At 34.3% G+C, this 18,579-nt stretch overlaps 1 protein-coding gene and 1 pseudogene across 6 annotated transcripts in view; one reads left to right on the top strand and one right to left on the bottom strand.

Annotated features, from left to right (window-relative positions):
* Window positions 1-18,579, bottom strand: part of HIPK3 (homeodomain interacting protein kinase 3) — a 96,107-nt gene that overhangs the window by 73,820 nt on the left and 3,708 nt on the right. The gene's annotated exons all lie outside the window — the stretch shown is intronic.
* LOC109450837 (nucleoside diphosphate kinase D, mitochondrial pseudogene) lies at window positions 138-584 on the top strand (annotated as a pseudogene).

Raw genomic sequence — 18,579 nt, 5'->3', positions numbered from 1 at the left:
GAGCCCCCCAGGCCAGGTGTCATGAGCGGTCTCTTGGGGCTTGCCACACTGTGAGGGCTGCTGTGCCACCACGGGCCCTAGTCTCCAGTCTGCTTGTGCACCCCAGTTCAGGAGGGCCCTTCTAGAACCGGGAGTGGACCCTGGTGGCTGGGAAGCCAGATGGGGTGCAGCGGTGGCTTGTTGGGGATGTGATCTGGCATTTTGAGAGGAGGTGCTTCAAGTTGATGGGGATGAAGATGCTACAGGTGTCGGAGAGCATCCTCGCTGAGCACTACTACCACCTTCAGAGGAAGCCTTTCTACCCAGCCCTCATCAGCTACATAAGCTCTGGCCCCATGGTGGCCGTGGTCCAGGAAGGCCCCAACGTGGTCTGCACCTCGAAGGCCATGATGGGACACACTGATCCGGCTGAGGCTTCCCCTGACACCATCCAAGGAGATTTCAGTGTCCACATCAGCAGGAACGTCATCCATGTCTGCGACTCCATGGAAGGGGCCCAGAGGAAGATGCAGCTGTGGTTCCAGAGCAGTGAGCTGGTGGACTGGGCAGATGAAGGCCACCGCAGCAGCATCTACCCAGCCTGAACCTCGGGCTGCCTTCAGCCACCCCAGCATCCAACTACCTCTGTCCATAAGAACTTGAGCCCACCCTGTGCTCTGCCCATCTGTCCCAAACCACCCCCCTGTCCACCTTCTGCTCCACCCCAGCGCAGAGCCAACTTTATGTGCCTTTTATTATCCTAAGCCATCAAGAGATTGGACCAAATCCTTTCTGTACCAAAGTGCCAGACAACTTTTGGGGTGTCTCCAAAAGTAGGTAGTTTGACCTCCCCTCCCTCAAGGGGAGACATTAAAATTCATCATGCTGTGCAAAAAAAAAAAAAAAAAAAGAATAACAAAACTTCCCTGACCAGGTGAAGGAAACAGACATAGAAGCCCAGGAAGCATAGGGAGTCCTAAACAAGATGAACCCAAAGAGGCGCACACCAAGACACATCATAATTAAAATAGCAAAGGTTGACGACAAAAAAAAAAAATCCTAAAAGCAGCAAGAGAAAGCAATTAGTTACCTACAAGGGAGCTCCCATAAGACTATCAGCTGATTTCTCAACAGAAACTTCACAGGCCAGAAGAAATTGGCACAAAATATTCAGTGACGAAAAGCAAAAACCTACAACCAAGATCACTCTACCCAGTAAAGCTATTATTTAGCATCCAAGGATAGATAAACAGCTTCCCAGACAAGAAAATCTAAAGGAGTTCATTGCCATCAAACCAGTATTATAAGAAATGTTAAAGGGACTTCTTTAAGAAAGAAATAAAAAGACCAAAAATATGAACAATAAAATGACAGTAACTACATGTTTATCAACAATTACTTTAAATGTAAATGGATTAAATGCTCCAAAAGATATGGTGGCTGAATGGATAAGAAAACAATACCCTTACATACGCTGTCTACCAGAGACTCATTTCAGATCAAAAGACACACAGACACTAAAAATGAAAGGATGGAAAAAGATCTTTCATGAAACTGGAAATGAAAAAAACAAAAAAAATCTGGAGTAGCAATACTTATACCAGACAAAATTAGACTTTAAAACAAAGGCTATAAGAAGAGACAATGAAGGACCCAGTCATCCCATTCAAGGTATTTACCTGAAGACACCCAAAAGGCTACTTCAAGGGGACATGTGCATCCATGTATTCACTGCAGCATTGTTTACAATGGCCAAGATGTGGAGGCAGCCTGGGTGTCCATTGATGGATAAATGGATAAAGAGGAGGAGGTACATATACACAACAGAATATTGCTCTGCCATGGAAAGGAATGGGTTCTTGCCATCTGCAAGGATGGACCTAAAGGGTATGTGCTGAGTGAAGTATGTCAGATAGAGAAGGACAGATGCAATGTGATTTTGTTTATAAGTGGAATCTAAAGAACAAAATAAAAAAAAAAAAAAACAGAAACAAACTCATATATACAGAGAACATTTTGATGGTTGCCAGATGGAAGATGAGGTGGGGGGTGGGCGAAAAAGGTGAAAGGATTAAGAAGTACACATTGGTAGTTACAAAACTACCAGGGGGATGTAAAGCAAGGCATAGGGAATATAGTCAATGATATGGTAATAATTATGTATAGTGCCAAGTGGGTACCAGACTAGTCAGGGGGATCACTCCTTAAATTATATTAATATAAATGCCTAACCACTATGCTGTATGTCTGAAATTAATATAAATATAGAATGTCAAAAAGAATAAAATGCAAGAGGATTGACATATAAAAAATGAAAAACTAAAACAATCCAACTTAGAGGTTCAATATTCTTTCTGTTGGCCAGCATAAACCAAAGAAAGAATTGATATAGTTAATCAAGTGATTTCACTAGTAAAAACTTTGTTATATAAGATTATAATTTTAAAGAATTAGTATAAATAAAATACAATAAAACAACACAAAAAAATCACTCAGGCATGTAATTTAATCAGAACAGGAAATACATAAAGGTTATAAATGACTTTAGAATCTTATTCACACTAATTCTTTTATGATGCAGATTAAAGAAGTGAGTTAGATGGATTTTAAGTGTTTGGTTTTCATAGCATTTTAATTAATCAAAATAAAATCCATGTGGTTAAAAAAAAAAATCACACTATTTTAATTATACAGTGACTGATTAAAGCCATGAATTACACAACTAGGTATTTGTTACCTTAATGCCATTTTGACCATTTTATTTCAGATTTCTCATAAACATATTTTAATTAAGTTAATATTAATATGTTGTATTTTCAAAAATCGAGTAACAGCCCCTGAAATAAATATATAGTCATACAACAAATGGAAACCGTTAGCCAAAAGCTGTAGTATTTGGGCTGAAGTTTAAATTTCTACTAATTGATCTAACTTACAACTTATTTTTCAAATGATAAAGGAGTTAGTAATCTATGAAAGTCATATCAAATTCACTTCCTAGTGTCTTATAGCTATATGCACCGTGAATATTATCAAATAATATTTTAATTCTACCTTTACCATACTTATCCCTTACAACAGATGATTGGCCTACTTCTCAAAGAGTTACAAGTTTGAAGTTTAAATATTTAATCATTTTAGGGAAAAGAAAATAAAGTTTAGGTTCCTCTATTAGTACCCAAATTTTAATTAGTGACAACATACATGAACCTATCAGTGTTTTTTCTGTCAATGTCAAAAAAATAGATCATATTTTGTGGAAGAAATGGAAAAATTGCTAATTTAATCCAACTCTTTCATAAATTATTTTCATTTGCAATTTACATTTTGGTGTACTATTTTTTAAATAATCAAGTTATATTACCTAAAACTTAATCATTCCTGCTTGTCTTTTTAACATGTACAAACTACAAAGGTAAAAGCAGTTTATAACTCCTTTACATTTTGTATCGACTGAACAGATCTTTGTATTTTGTATCTGCTTCACTATGGTATGGTTACCCACCTCACCTACCCTTGTCCAAAAAGAGAAAATCTTCAATACTTTATTTAAAAAACTAAAAAACAAACAAAGAAAAAACTATCTCGTTAGTGATTTCCCAAATTTTTATAATGACCATCTGTGAATTCACCGTAAGTTTATAATACTATATTTGTCCCTCATTACAACAGTTTCACACCCATATGCTCTAATTGTTCTCCAACTAAAGTACTAGAATTTCCTTCAAGGGAATAAATATAAAAGGAAGAAAATCTTCACCAATTATAGACACTTCCACCTTTCCAATCCAAAAAAACTGAGTCTATAAATATCTCACAACACAAAGCATACACTGGTCAGTCTACACAGAAGATTTATAAATTTTAATGCCTTTCAGTTTAAAATTAATGTTACGTTTTTAACAAATCAAACCTCTGAAAGAACTGTTTTTTTTTAACAAGATATAAACAGCGCAAACTACAAGAGTAAAAGACTGGAAATTTTGACCTTATTAAAATTTAAACTTTTGTCCATTATCAAATGATACCAGAAATAAAGATAAACCAGATATAGAAAAGATATCAGCAACACACGTGACTGACAAAAGATCTAAAGAAATCATATTGCTTGGCAAAATTCAGTAGAAAAATGGGTAAAAGACATAAACAGTCAATTTACAGGAAAGGAAATAGAAGCCAAAAAACATATTAAAAATATTCTCAACCTCACTGGTAACAAGGAAAACAGTAACTGAAACTACAGTAAGATGCCATTTTATACCCACCAGACTGACAAAAAATAGAATACCCAATGTTGAAGGGGGGGAGTAAAGGCAACAAAGACTTTCATATACTGGGGTAAGAAGTACAATCACTTTAGAGAACACAGCTGAAAATGAACATAATCTAGCAATTCTTCTCTCAGATATATCCTGCCAAAAGAAACTCATACATAAGCACAACAAAACAGGTGAAATAATGTTCACTCCTACACTGTATGCAGTAACAGAATTTTGAAATACCATATTTTGCCATGTATAATGCGCACCCACGTTTTTGGCCCAAACTTTTAGGGGGAAAAAAAAAACTTTCATTTTAATTAAAAATTTTATTTGTTTACATTTAGGCACTTGTTTTTCGTATTATAAAGGAATTTTAGCATTTAATTTTTAACATATTAATGTACAAGAAATTTTATGTAACAAATAATTACAAAACACAAGAATAAATATGAGGTACAAGAAATTTTATGTACTGGTAACAAATTTATGATATTTACGCATCATAGAAGGCCAAGAACTCTTCATCACTGCAAGTTCATAGTAAGTTCAACAAAACCGATTATCGTATTCCAGGGTATTATTTTGCATATGGATATCATTATCGATTTCTAAAAGTTACACTTTTAACTCATTCATAAGCATAAATAAAAAATTAAAAACATTTATGTAGATACAGAGTTAGGTACTACCCATGTATAATGCACATTCTTATTTTACTCTCACAAATTTGGGCAAAAAAGTGCACATTATATACAACAAAAGACAGTAACAATTGTCAGAAAAGGAATAAATGAAGTGTGGCTTTTTCATACAATACATAATACAACTGTGGTTTATATCAGAATCATATATTTATTTATGTACCAAACACACACAAAAAGAAAAAAATACCAATAGTAAAGGTAAGACATTATTGATTTTAAGATGTATCACAATTTCAAAGATGTTAAAATGTGGGGAAAATTGTGCATGTTAGAATTAATGATGTGCAGAAAAATGAATTAACTGAAATTACACATATCAACTTGAATAAATCTCAAAACAACGCAGAACAAAAAACGAGTTGCAAAAGAGAATGTATCATTTATTATAAAGTTAACAGCAGACAAATCTATCCTGTGCTTTTAGATATATTCGGTATGTAGTAAAAGTATAAAAACATGCATGGAAATGATAAAAATTGTGGGGAAGAAAGGGAAAAGGAGAGACTTCAACTATGTGAATTGTTATTTTGCACCCCGGATAGCAGTTCACAGAATTATTCTGTATTTTCATAGCCTAAATTTACATTATATTTTAAATGAAAAGTGAAAAAAATATCTAGCAGAGAATGATACAAACTCTTTAACTGTATTTTTAAAATTTAGAAAAATATTACCATTTTAGATATATTTTATTAACATTCAAGCAGCCACACTCTATTTCATTTCATTTTTCTTTCAATTTTTTAAAATTTTCTATTAATTCAAATCAAGTAAAGACATTTAGGAGCAGGAAGATTTAGCAATAAACATGTTTTTTCATCAATGAACTCCTTCTAGCAAGAGGCAAACACAGATAACTGCATCCCTAATGAGGGCAGTAGTAACAATGGATGTGCCAGGCATGCAGTAGCAAGGAAAAAGGGACGATTAATGTATGTCCTGAAGGAGCACAAAAGGATTCAGTAAGAAGTTAACCTGTAAGTTAAATTTGGAAGGATGGTGGGAAGAAGTCTGCTATACAGAAGAGAATATTCCATGCAGTACAAACCAAGAGCATGTATAAGGAAAGAGACTAATGAAAAATATGACATACTAGTTTTATTTGGCTAGAACAGGGGCCCACAAATTATGGCTGGCCAAATCTGACGCAGACTATTTTTGTATGGCCCACAGCTAAGAACGGTTTTTACATTTTTAAAGGGTTTTTTAAAAACAAAAAAATAGTATGCAACAGAGACCACATGTGGCTTGCAAAGCCTAAAATATTTCCCATCTCGTCCTATAAGAAAATTTGTCAATCTCCACACTAGAACCTAACTTGCCAGTGGAGGAGGCAGCTACCCATAGCAAAAAAACATGATCCTTGAGGAGAAAGACAACCTTAAAAAAAAAGAACACACATCGTGAAGAACCTTGTCTTCCATGCTAAGGGGTTAGTTATAGGTGATGGGGTGCCTCTGAAGGGTTTTAAATAGAAAATCAATATGATCATATTTGTATTTTTAAAAGATTACTCAGGTAAATTTGTGAAGGATAAACTGGAAAGGAACAATAATGGAAAAAAACATTGAAAGACGACTGTAATAGTCCAGGTAATAGCTGGTCAGAGCCTGAGCAAAAGCATACTAAGGAAATGAAGCTGAAAGTACTGATTACCAATAGGCAGTTAGAAGGAAGAACCACAGAACTTTGTGAGCAGTGAAGAAAGGAAGGAATTGACACAACCACGTCTGTGGCTTGAAAAACTGATCACCAAATAACAAAATATTTTTTAAAAAAACAAAAACAGGGAGAATTTAGAGGAAAAATTGAACTCAGTTTTAGACATGCTGAGTTTGCCGAGCCTTGTGACTTAGTCCGAGTTCCCTTAACTGTAGAATCTTAAAGAAAGGCCTTGTATACAGGGAGTTTAGTTGGGAAGTTATCCCAGCAGGCAGGAGTGAGGGACCTGGGAAACAGGTCAGGAAAGAGGAGAAAAAAGGAAGTAATAAATATAAAGGGATAACAAAATTAAAAATTCACCATTTGGAAAAAATCATAACAACTGATTCAAACAAGAATTATCAGTGGATGCAAAAACGAGTGGGTGAAAGTCTGAATAACAGGATATTATTGTTGGGATACAATTCACCATGGGTCTTCCACATTTCTCCATGTCTTGCAAGCAGGGACACTGACGGCCTTTGTTCTCAAGGATATCTGTATATTGAACAGCCTTAGAAGGTAGAAATAGTGACTTCCTCCTGAGCAAAGGGCAAGTTGTTTAAGGTCCAATACAATTAAAGATAATGATTCCCTCTTGGGCAAATGTCAGGCAAGTTTACTGCCTCTTAGAAAAGATTCGAGTTTCTTAAGCCTGGGTTCCTCTCCTCTAATGTAACTCCTTTTGTGCAGGAGTCACCTGGCCCTGTTCACATGCCCCTGTGGGAACTGAGCTGGGGAACCAGGGCAACTACCGACACACTGATTACTGCTGTCACTATGAGTAAGAAAGTCCTTTATCTCTGACCCAAGAGTCTCCTATCTTCAGCCGGCATCCATGGCTAATGTGTTAGCTTGCAAGACCCTTCATAGTTCTTGACATTTACACAACTGCAAAGTATATCCCCACAAGACACAGATTAATCAAAAGGAAGAAGCAAGCAGACGGTACCTTAACCAAGTGATCGTTAAAATTCACTAGTAATAAGATATATCAACATAACATGCCTCTTGGTATGATGTACTTACTAAGAGGAATGAATACACTTCACTGTAGTATTTCTAAGCACAAGAAAACAAATAAGTCCAAACTGAGGGCCATTCTACCAAAAAAAGGAAAAAAAACACCTGGTAGTATTCATCAAAATGTCAATGTCAAGAAACAACACAAAGACTGAGAAATTTTTCAGATTACAGGAAACTAAAGAGACATAAAAACATTTAGGAAAGGGCCGGCCCGTTGGCTCAGGCGGTTAGAGCTCCATGCTCCTAACTCCGAAGGCTGCAGGTTCGATTCCCACATGGGCCAGTGGGCTCTCAACCACAAGGTTGCCAGTTAAATTCCTCGACTCCCGCAAGGGATGGTGGACAGCGCCCCCTGCAACTGAAATTGAACACGGCACCTTGAGCTGAGCTGCCGCTGAGCTCCCAGATGGCTCAGTTGGTTGGAATGCGTCCTCTCAACCACAAGGTGGCCGGTTCGACTCCCGCAAGGGATGGTGGGCTGTGCCCCCTGCAACTAGAAAATGGCAACTGGACCTGGAGCTGAGCTGTGCCCTCCACAACTAAGACTGAAAGGACAACAACTTGACTTGGAAAAAAGGCCTGGAAGTACACACTGTTCCCCCAGTAAAGTCTTGTTCCCCTTCCCCAATAAAACCTTTAAAAAAAAAAAAAAAATTAGGAAAAAGTTAGGGGTAGAGACATGTCTGCAACTTACTCTCAAAAAGATTAGGAAATTTAGTGGTTACTAGAGGGTAAGGGGGGTGGGGGGTGGGGGTGGGAGATGAGGGTAAGGGGGATCAAATATATGGTGATGGAAGAACTGACTCTGGGTGGTGAACACACAATGGGATTTATAGATGATGTATTACAGAATTGTACACCTGAAATCTATGTAATTTTACAAACAATTGTCACCCCAATGAATTTAAAAAATAAATTTTAAAAAAAGATTAGGAAAAAAATACAAATATAGAGGGAAAAGGTAAATGCAAATGGGGTAAAATGTTAACATTTGAAAAATCTGAGTGAGATATACAGAAATTCTTTGTACTATTTTTGTAACTTTTCTGTAGGTCTGAATTTGTCAAGTGATAAGTTAAACAGAAAAAAAGAATATGAGTGACATATATAAAACAATGTTTTTCTTGCACAAGGCTGCTCTTCAAGGGTTACACATTTGGGAATTAACTGTTGAATAACTTAGGCATGGCTCAGATCACCCAAAATCTAGAATTACCAGGTATACAATGAGTCCCTGGGATCATCATTAATAAAAAAGTCTATGTACAGAAAGAAAATATTTTTTCATTTAAAAGTGTTAATTCATAGCAGTTTTTGGAGCATTTGGTCATTATGTAATTTCTTTAATCAGTAGAGACTAAAAGTAGAATTTCACTATGTGGTCCAATAAATTGGACAATAAAAAAGGCCTTTTCATTCTTGAAAAGACAGAGAACCCTAGTACTAGTCTATAGAACGCTCTACTAAGGGAATTAGAAAATGGAACTACATAACTAGCAATATTCAGACAATAAAAGAAATTTCTAGTCAAACTTTTATTTCTCAATTACTTTATAATTTAAGTGCATACTTGTAAAAGACAAAATAGCATATCTTCTTAAAACGAAAATATAGGATACACTAGGAAATAAGTTTTTAATGTGACTAGTGAATGAATTTAACTCTTCACTTTCCATTTAAATCTCAATATTTTAAATACTTGCATCATTAGCAGGTTGTTTTGCCAGTATTCTACCCAGGAAATTACTTACACTAAAACATTTCACATAAGAAACATGTTCACATAAATAAACCACCACATATTGTAAAAAAATCATATAATAAACCTGTCTGAGGTGCCCTCAAAACATTTATTTGAAAACACTAAAGTGTTGGGTATTTTCCAGCAGTTTGGAGAACAAAGCATCTAGGGAATGTGTTGACTATAACACAAATCAGCATGTTAAATAACAAGCTTCATCTGACTTAGCAAAACAACCCAACTTTTGGAACAGAAAATGATCTGTTGGGCATTTCAAAGCTGCTAGAAATCACCCTGCCACTACAAATCTTTATTTTAGAAAGGCTAGAAAAGAGTTAATTAAAAACAGTACTTAAGGACTATTCTTACTAAAGCATGTAATTCTCTAGATTTTTTTAGAGCTATATAAAATCAAAACTCAGAAATGAAACTACTGACAAAAAAGTTGACTAAAAATAAAAAGCTCACCTGAAGCAATCTTCCTTGAAGTATACTTTAAGCTTAACAATTAAAATGTAGTTTATAAAACTTAAGCACAAAAGAAAATTGTATTTAAATCCATCATACAATATCTATGAATACCAATATTTACCAAAGAATTGTTAGAGAAGTAAATGGGGGAGGCAGGAAGCATGAGCGTGACTGCTTTGCAGATATTTCAAATAAAATAGGATGCTATGATAAAACCAGAAAAAAAAAGTAAATAGTTTTGTAACTTTGGATTATGAATAAGTCCCTTAATAGAAAGCCAAATGACGTCTCTCACTCAGAGGCAACTTCTGCCCTGCCTATGGAGTAGATGCCTATGGAGCAGATCTTTACTCAATAAACTACTTTCACTTTGAAAAAAAAAAGAAAGAAAATATATATTATACATATACAGATACATATATATAGATAGATTATATATACTTATCCCATCATTCTTGTCACTTTCAGGAGCAGTTCAAAAATATTAGATTTTTGAATATTTAGCAGTTTCAAAATTTTAGTGAATATTTAGTGAATATGAAGCAGTTCTGAAAGTCCTCTTTTGTGAGTGTCTCTAGTTGCACTGTCATAGCTGCTCCATGTCCTGAATCATTCTGACTTTAGGAAAGAGCCAGAAGTCGAACGGTGCCAGATCTGGTGAATAAGGTGGATGAGGACACACTGTAATGTTTTTATTGGACAGAAATTGCCATATACCAAAAGGGATGTGTGACTCGGAGCGTTGTCATGATGGAGGATGATTTACAGCACACTTTAAAACACACCTTCTCTCAACCATAGCTCACACCTGACTGACGGCACTGAACAAGTTGAAACTTGTTACATACTGTTACTAAGGTTCCACGCACCACTTCCTGTACTGAAGACCCCTGCCTTCCCGTTGGATGGCACTCGGCAGCAGCATTCACTGTATTTTGTGATCACAACGGGAAAGTCTCTGTGTCACACATCGCTTCTGGAATAGCAATTTCTGTCAAATAAAAACATTATGGTGTGTCCTTATCCACCTTATTCACCAGATCTGGCACCGTGCAACTTCTGGTTCTTTCCCAAAGTCAAAATGATTCAGGACATTGAGGCAGCCATGACAGTGCAACTAAACACAGTCACAAAAGAGGACTTAGAGAACTGCTTCAGAAAGTGGCAAGAACTGCGAGATAAGTGTGTTTCAAGTGAGGAGTCATATTTTGAAGGGGATTAATGGCAATGTGTCTTCTACTGTAATAAAATTTTTTAAAGTAAACATTCACTGTATTTTTTTATCACACTTCGTAAGTATAAAATATTAAAGATGAAGAAGCCAAAGGTCAAATGATCTTTACCAAAACACCTCCTAACCTAATCTACCTTTGAAACAACTAAGAGAGTTCAATCCTAAGTATCGATACATTAGTTAACAGTGTTTTTACTTAATGTAGAAAATTTCTTAAACAACTTTTAATGGCAAAACAAATAGAATAGTTTTTACTATGCAAAATACATTGTATTAAAATATGTCACTTTATTGTCAAAAGTCATCTACATTTGTAACCTATAGTTTTGGACTTCATGCACAATGAAATTACAGTGTATAAATGAAAAACTAATTTCATAATAAATTCTATAAACTAAGCCTTTCTTAAGCTGTTTCTTAACTGGTATAAGGAAAAGGAAGGAACCGCAAGCTAAGAAATACAATAAAATGTCACACTGACATATAAAAAGAGAGAGAGAATTTAATCCTAGATTAATGATGGATCAAATATTCATTGCTGACAAAGCAATATAAAGGAAAATATTCTGCCAACAAGATTTTTGTAAGAGATAGTGATTCAAAGTTCTAAATGAACATTTACAGAATCAAAGGTCAAATTCTACAAAACTTTTCAAAATTATGGGCTATCCTAAGTAAACAACTTCAAGATTTTCATTTTGTATTTCCAAAAGTACAACATTCTACATTCCTAACTGAAAGAAGACTACCACTCCAGAGTAACGATACCATAAGAATTAAAAGTCTAAATACCAGTGACTTGAGAACAGTAGCTGCCCCCCACACTACATCTGTACAAATAAGTTTTGCATGTTAAGAGCTGAGAAGACAAATATTCACAGTTGCAAAGGCTTGATTACTTTTAGTTTTGAAAAAATATTTATGAAAGCCATTTTAGGATTTGAAAAAATAAACTGGAACAAAAAAGGGAACTACTTGTTCTTTTCAAATTCTGTTAAGATCCTATATATGGTCCTGATGTGAGCTATACTGTGAAACTCAACAAAGTGGTTTTTTTCCCCTACAAGTATATTGTCTATTCATATTTTAGTTGTCAGATAAGACACTTTATATAAATACTTTATTTTAGGAATTTAGTGAAGTACCTTCAAAAACCTTTCCCATGTAGACAACATTCTATTTTGTAAGTTTCAAATCCTAACTGTCATAATCTCATGGACTGAGGATGGTCGTTCACCATGCCTTCAGGAAATCCTGTGCTTCAGGAAACTCTATAGTAGGTATCAAGTCAGAAACAATAGAAGGAACAGAAAAGACATTATGTTAAGAAAAAATAAAGATCTCTTTCTTATTCTCATGACAAATTCAAGGAAGGGGTCAGGACAGAGAAATCTGTTTCCTTAAGAAAGCCTGAAAAAAAAAAAAACTAAAGAAAAATGTAATTCATAAAGACCCAAAGAATGAGAAAACAAGCAGCTTCTCAAAAGAGTACTCTCAAAGAAAAGACACTGAATCCTTAGAAATCTACTAGAATTGCTTCTGTTTGACTACCTCTAATCCTTACCTTTTTAAAGTGACACTGTCGGGTTGCTGTGAACCAAAACTGCCAATTTATATGGACTTAGCAAAGGTCATAAATCTTTTTTCTACTACAAGCCCCATAGAAACACTGAAAAAAAACTTTTTACATTAGTGTAAGAAGTCACACCACCATACATGATTCTATAAAATTATATATAGCAAAATTATAATAAGAACAACTTAATTCCTATTTATCTGGCTAAAGATTTTTTAATGCCATCAACATATAAAAAATTAATTGATTTAAGTTTAATTCGTTTTGAAGGTGCATAAGTGAGTAATGGCTAACACATTTTAAGTTCAAAATTATGACTAACTACTGATCCCACGAAATAAAGAAAAATCCACTAAATCATTTGACTGAAATGACCACAAAATAGTTATAGTTTACTGATGAGAAATTTAGTCTCAAGTAATAACTAAAAATTTCTTATTGGCCAAAACTGACCTCATGCCATTTTTCAGGCAACTGCATAAGCTAGACAGAAAATACAGATATAAAAGTAATGACTGCATATTAATTACACATAATGAATATGCCAAAGCAGTTATTTTATAACAATGTTAACAACTTTTATTCACAGAAAACTTTCAAATTGAAAGACTAAAAATTATCACTATAAGCTGCCTTTTTAAATGCACCTATCGTAAAAAAAATAAAAAAGAAGAAAGAAACTTTTAAGATTTAAAGTTTCAAACAAACAGCAATAGAAATGAGAGAGGACACCAAAGAGCAAATACAGAAAAGGCAACAAATTTGGAAATAAGATCATCAATTTAGTTTGAACTACCTATGGGGGGAAAATAATGAGATCAACAGACAGTTCAAAATTTAGGCTGAAAGCTCAGAATTGAGTAGGGTATGCTATGGATGCAATCATCTGGAGAAATACATCAACTATGAATAAAAGGAAACTACTGGAGAGCTTAGGAGTAATTTCATTAGAGTGGCATGGACAGGGTAGTAATACTTCCAAGGGCTAAGAAGTGAATAGAAGAAATTCAAATAGAGGCTACAGTACACATTTAAGAAGTTTGGAAGAAACACAAAAGGGAAGATAGGTCCATAAACTTGAGGAGGCACAATCAAAAGATGGCTGTTTAAGAGCCCAAAGACCTGATCGTTTTAAAAGGCTGAAGGAAAAAATGGCCAAGAGGAAAGGAGAATTTGAAGTTATAAGACAGGCTAAGATGCTGAAAAACAAAAACACAATTCAGGATGAAATCCACAACAGAGAGCAGGGGTAAATCCTGGAGGGAAGAAGAAGTTTCTTTTCTGGAGAGAGTAGTGAAAACACAGTGTGCACAGGTAGAAGTTATGTTCAGAGGTAGACGCTTGGAAATCCCGATGAAGTTCATGCCTGTCGACCTCCCTATGGGAAACAGACTCATCTGCTAGAAGTAAAAGAGGTGAGGGGTGGGGGGTAAGTTCCCAGAAGTCAAAGGGCAGATTCACAAGTGCTCGGGTCACGTACCTGTCAAGCTGCTCAACAAAGGACTGCAGGATATAGGTAGAGTACAGCATGCTTGTACTTGATTATTTCTATTATAATAATAAATTTGATTCCCCAATGTCTATTAGGTACTTCAGGGGATATTAAAAACTTTTAAGACATGGTTTCTGACCCGAAGAAACAGTTCAGGTACTATTTTATATTTCTAAATGTAATCTCTCCCTAAAATGTAATATATTAAGTCACCTTCTAATAGGTTATATATAAATTGAGGTATTTCATTTTCTTCCAATCAGATTACAGGGAAACAGTTTCAAGATTGATATACCTTCACATGTGACCTACTTTAAACAGATTTTACAAGTTACAGAGTAGTCACTAGAAACACTTTCAGAAATGCCCTACTAGGCTTAGACAGGACAACTCACAAGGCAAATCAACTAGTTTCTACTCCAAAGCTATTGGCAAACCAATTATGTTATAATCTCTAACACCCTATGTAAGTTTCCACACAGAATTCAATTTTAAAACACATGTATAAAATATCACATTGTCAAATTTCATTAAGAATATATAATATACAATTATAATAGGGGTAAAAGGCAATATAATACTTGCCCTTTGCATGACTCTGCTTTAAAAACCCAAAGCTAAGTATACTTTTGATTTACATAAATCAAGTATACAAACAATATCCCTGCTGTATACTGAGTTCGAATAAGTTACAGCTAGCAATTTCAATATTCTTAAAAGCACCTTTAAACTGAATTCTATCTATACCTTATTTTCCTCTTCTATCTTCTTTCCACAGATTGGCATATGAATGAGGTTTGGAGAGCTCCGCATCCCAAATTTAGAAGAAAGGTAATAATATATTAAGAATAAGTAAACCTATTAGAATTTTCTCAGGCAATGCAAGAATTGTGCCATGTCCAGAAGGAAAACCATGAGAGAGGAAGAGAACTGAATTATTAACCATATATGAGAAATATGACATTCCCCTTAATTTAAATTAACATGGTTTTCTTGTTGTTGTTTTTTTTTAAGGACGGCGCAGCTCACAGTGGCCCACGCGGGGATCGAACTGGCAACCTTGGTGTTAGCAGCACCACACTGTAACCAACTGAGCTAATTGGCCACCTCCAAGCATGTCTTTATAAGGCCATTAGACTATTAAACTGGTTACACCTGACGGAAAGGCTTTTAACTAAAATAAAATTCATAGAATTGTTCATATTTTTAATGATTTGTTTTTTGGCTTTGAGGTAAGTGAATGTTAACATACAACTTTAAGAACCTGAACTATTCCTGGTAGTTTAAATATCACTTAAATATCTCATATTTAACAAAATGAAATGAACAGTCTTAAGAAACTTGAGTGTGCTAGATTTAAATCATTATAATGTAGATGGGTCCTGGAAAAACACACTTAAAATAAATTTTAAAAGTTAAAAAAAAAAAATTTAGAGTACTTAGGTATTTTCACCTACTACTTGTTCAAAGAAGGGACCATGTCTTACCTCTTCATTCATAGCACCTTGCACTTAGTAGACACTCAAATATGTAATAGATAAAATAGTTTTCATACAAATATTTTATCATGGTTCTACCTACCATAAAATTTCATTTATTTGTGGTCAGTCTGTGATCCAGCTACAAAAGAAATACTTAAAGTATGATAAACAGATTAAAAATCTAATATTTTTGAACCCAATACTATTCTTATCTAACTGAAAAATACAAAACTACAATACACTGAAGATACTTGTGTCATCTCCACTGAAACTGATTATAAGCTTTCCCAAAACATATTTTTGTTTTGTTGTTGTTTTGAGAATATAATGACGCATAGCATCATAGCTAGAGGCCATATAGCACATACCTGTAATTTTCACTGTGATTTTGTCACTATACCCTATGTAATGTCAATAGAAGTTTTAATAAATTACATATTTAACCCCTCAGAAGTATTAATTTAATTATACGTAAGAAGATGTGTCTCTAGAAAGTCAGGTTCAATTTTCAATATGTTATCAACTCTATCTAACTTATTAACTATTTAAGACTGTAGCATTATATATCTAAAGTCGTATAGTTTACCAAACCTACAAGACTCTTGTTGTATTATTAAACAGATAACACAGTCAAAATATATGCAGATGAAGTTTTTAGGCCTTTAAATAACTGCTTATAGGGTAGAAAACATTTTCTAAGCAAGTTATTTTCTGCAAATATTTCAAAGTTTACTATTTTTTTAAACTATAAAATATGTTGCTTAATGTATGAATAATATGCAGATATAGGAGGGGAAATTGACGAATTTGAAGTTAATATAAATGTTTTTAGTAAATCAAATACTTTTTAAAAAATTTCCAAACTGGAATAAATACAACCAAGTTTCGTATTTTCTATCAAATCTTAAAGACAATTTTCTTGGTGAGCCATATGTAATCAAACATAATCTATAAGAAATGGCTACAAAAGTTTAAAGGGGGAGTGACTAATATTCTGCTTATCTGATTATGTCAATATTTATCAAATCTAAATTTTTCCCAATCAGAAAAGATGTTCATTATCGATTATGCAAAATAAAAAAGAATTTACCTAACTACCCCACCAATCCTTTATTTTCAATATGACTAAGTTATACTAAAGGATCTGTCTTTCACAATTTAGCTCCTTATCTAAAGGAAAAAGTACAGCTCAAAGGCGCAAGTACTACATTTTCCTTCATTCTTTTTCTCTAAATCTCTACTTCTTCTTAGGTATAATCTTTTTGTTTAAAAAGAAAAATGACAAAGCAGCAAAGAAAATGTGGCATAAAAAGTGTATCTCGAAATCTAATCTTTAAAAGATCTTTCTCTCAGAAGGTAAAAATGGACTGTTTGACTTCTCTGATGCCAGAGAAGTCTGGGTTTTAATTCTTGAAACACCCAGATTCATTAATTAAGTTCACCTTAGTTTTATTATTAAGGATTTCCAGAAACCAAAAAAAGTATTCCTATAAAACTCATTTTAATAGCAATAATATGTAGTATGCTCTTCACACTTCTGATTTCAAGTTAGGCCTGTACCTTAAGATTTTTTTTTTTTTTAATTAGATAGGAAGTTTATCTTTCCTAAATTCTACATTAAGGAAAAAAGGCTTTTAGAATTAAAAACAAAAGGCACAAAGAGAAAGGGAGACAAGCCGGTAGGGAAAGGAATTTTAAAAACTGGTCAAGGATGATAAACAGATATTTCACAAGACTGATCATTTAGCAGGTGTCACAGCATATTCTTAATCTTTCCCCCAAGCTAGCACAATATTTAATTGACTTTATAACTAAGTGAACTCTGGTCTCTAACAACTTCAACATTTACGTTAAAATAGATTTCTAAGCCTCCCAAATCTAAACCAATCTCTTCCCTCCACTATGGCCCAGCTTCCTCTACCTTACCTGGCCCCCTACCTTCCCTCCCAATCTATCTCCCACAGAAGGAAAAATCTCACTTTTAGAAAATTAGAGAAATCTTTTGGGTCAAAGTAATACATTTAAGGTAAAAAAAAAAAAAAAAGTCCTTGGTTTGTTTCATGTCAAAGCCTTTCTGTTGGAAAAAGACAGTTTTCTAAAGTACTGATTTCACATTAACTATTATTAATAAATACAAAAGACAAAGTAAAACAGTTTAACAACTTAACTGTCTCAAACCACAAACACCACCCTAAAAACATAGCATTTTTCAATATTCATCAAGATCTTTTAATTTTCATACAAGTATTAAGAGCAGAGGCTATAGGTCCTTAGTATAACAGTGGTGCACCTCAGAATTAAAGCAAATGTTGCCTTTGTGCAGTGACTATGGTTCAAGTATCAAGTAAGGAGAACGGCCTTAACTGCTAAATAGGTCAAGGTCTAATTTGACAAACATTTAGGTAAAATGTATAACATACATCCTCCGTGTCTATTCTAGCTTGGTCCTTGAACAGTGATTAAGATAAGGCCAAAACAACAGCTATGACAAAGCTACAGAAGCAGCACACTAATATTAAGGTATTTTCCCCCCATACTACTCTTAATTATACCAAGCCAAAAGAGAAGTGGACTGTATAATAGTTCCTTAAGTCAACCACATAAATGCTCTATCCTAAAAACCTCCACTGATTCAAAACTTCTACTCCAAATATAGATCCCTACTCAACTTCTGTTAAGTGCTTAAAGGTACTAGGTTAAGATATACTTTTTAAGCAGCTGGATTCAGAACCAGTAAGGACATTTAAAACTTTCTTTAGGCTTACTTTTGTATAATATAGGAAGGGTTGTAACATGGCAAAGCTTTCAGAAAGTTGTGTGGGGCAAGAGAGGCAACTTTTAAAAACCAATAAAATACACTGATACATTCCTCCATTTTAACAAAGTTCTAGTAGTTTGTCTAGAAGTAACTT

The sequence above is a fragment of the Rhinolophus sinicus genome, chromosome 14 (assembly GCF_057876585.1).
Source record: "Rhinolophus sinicus isolate RSI-liver-muscle chromosome 14, RSI-T2T, whole genome shotgun sequence".
NCBI lineage: Eukaryota > Metazoa > Chordata > Mammalia > Chiroptera > Rhinolophidae > Rhinolophus > Rhinolophus sinicus.
Note: the sequence above shows the minus strand (reverse complement) of the source record. Positions and strands in the feature narration are given on the sequence as shown.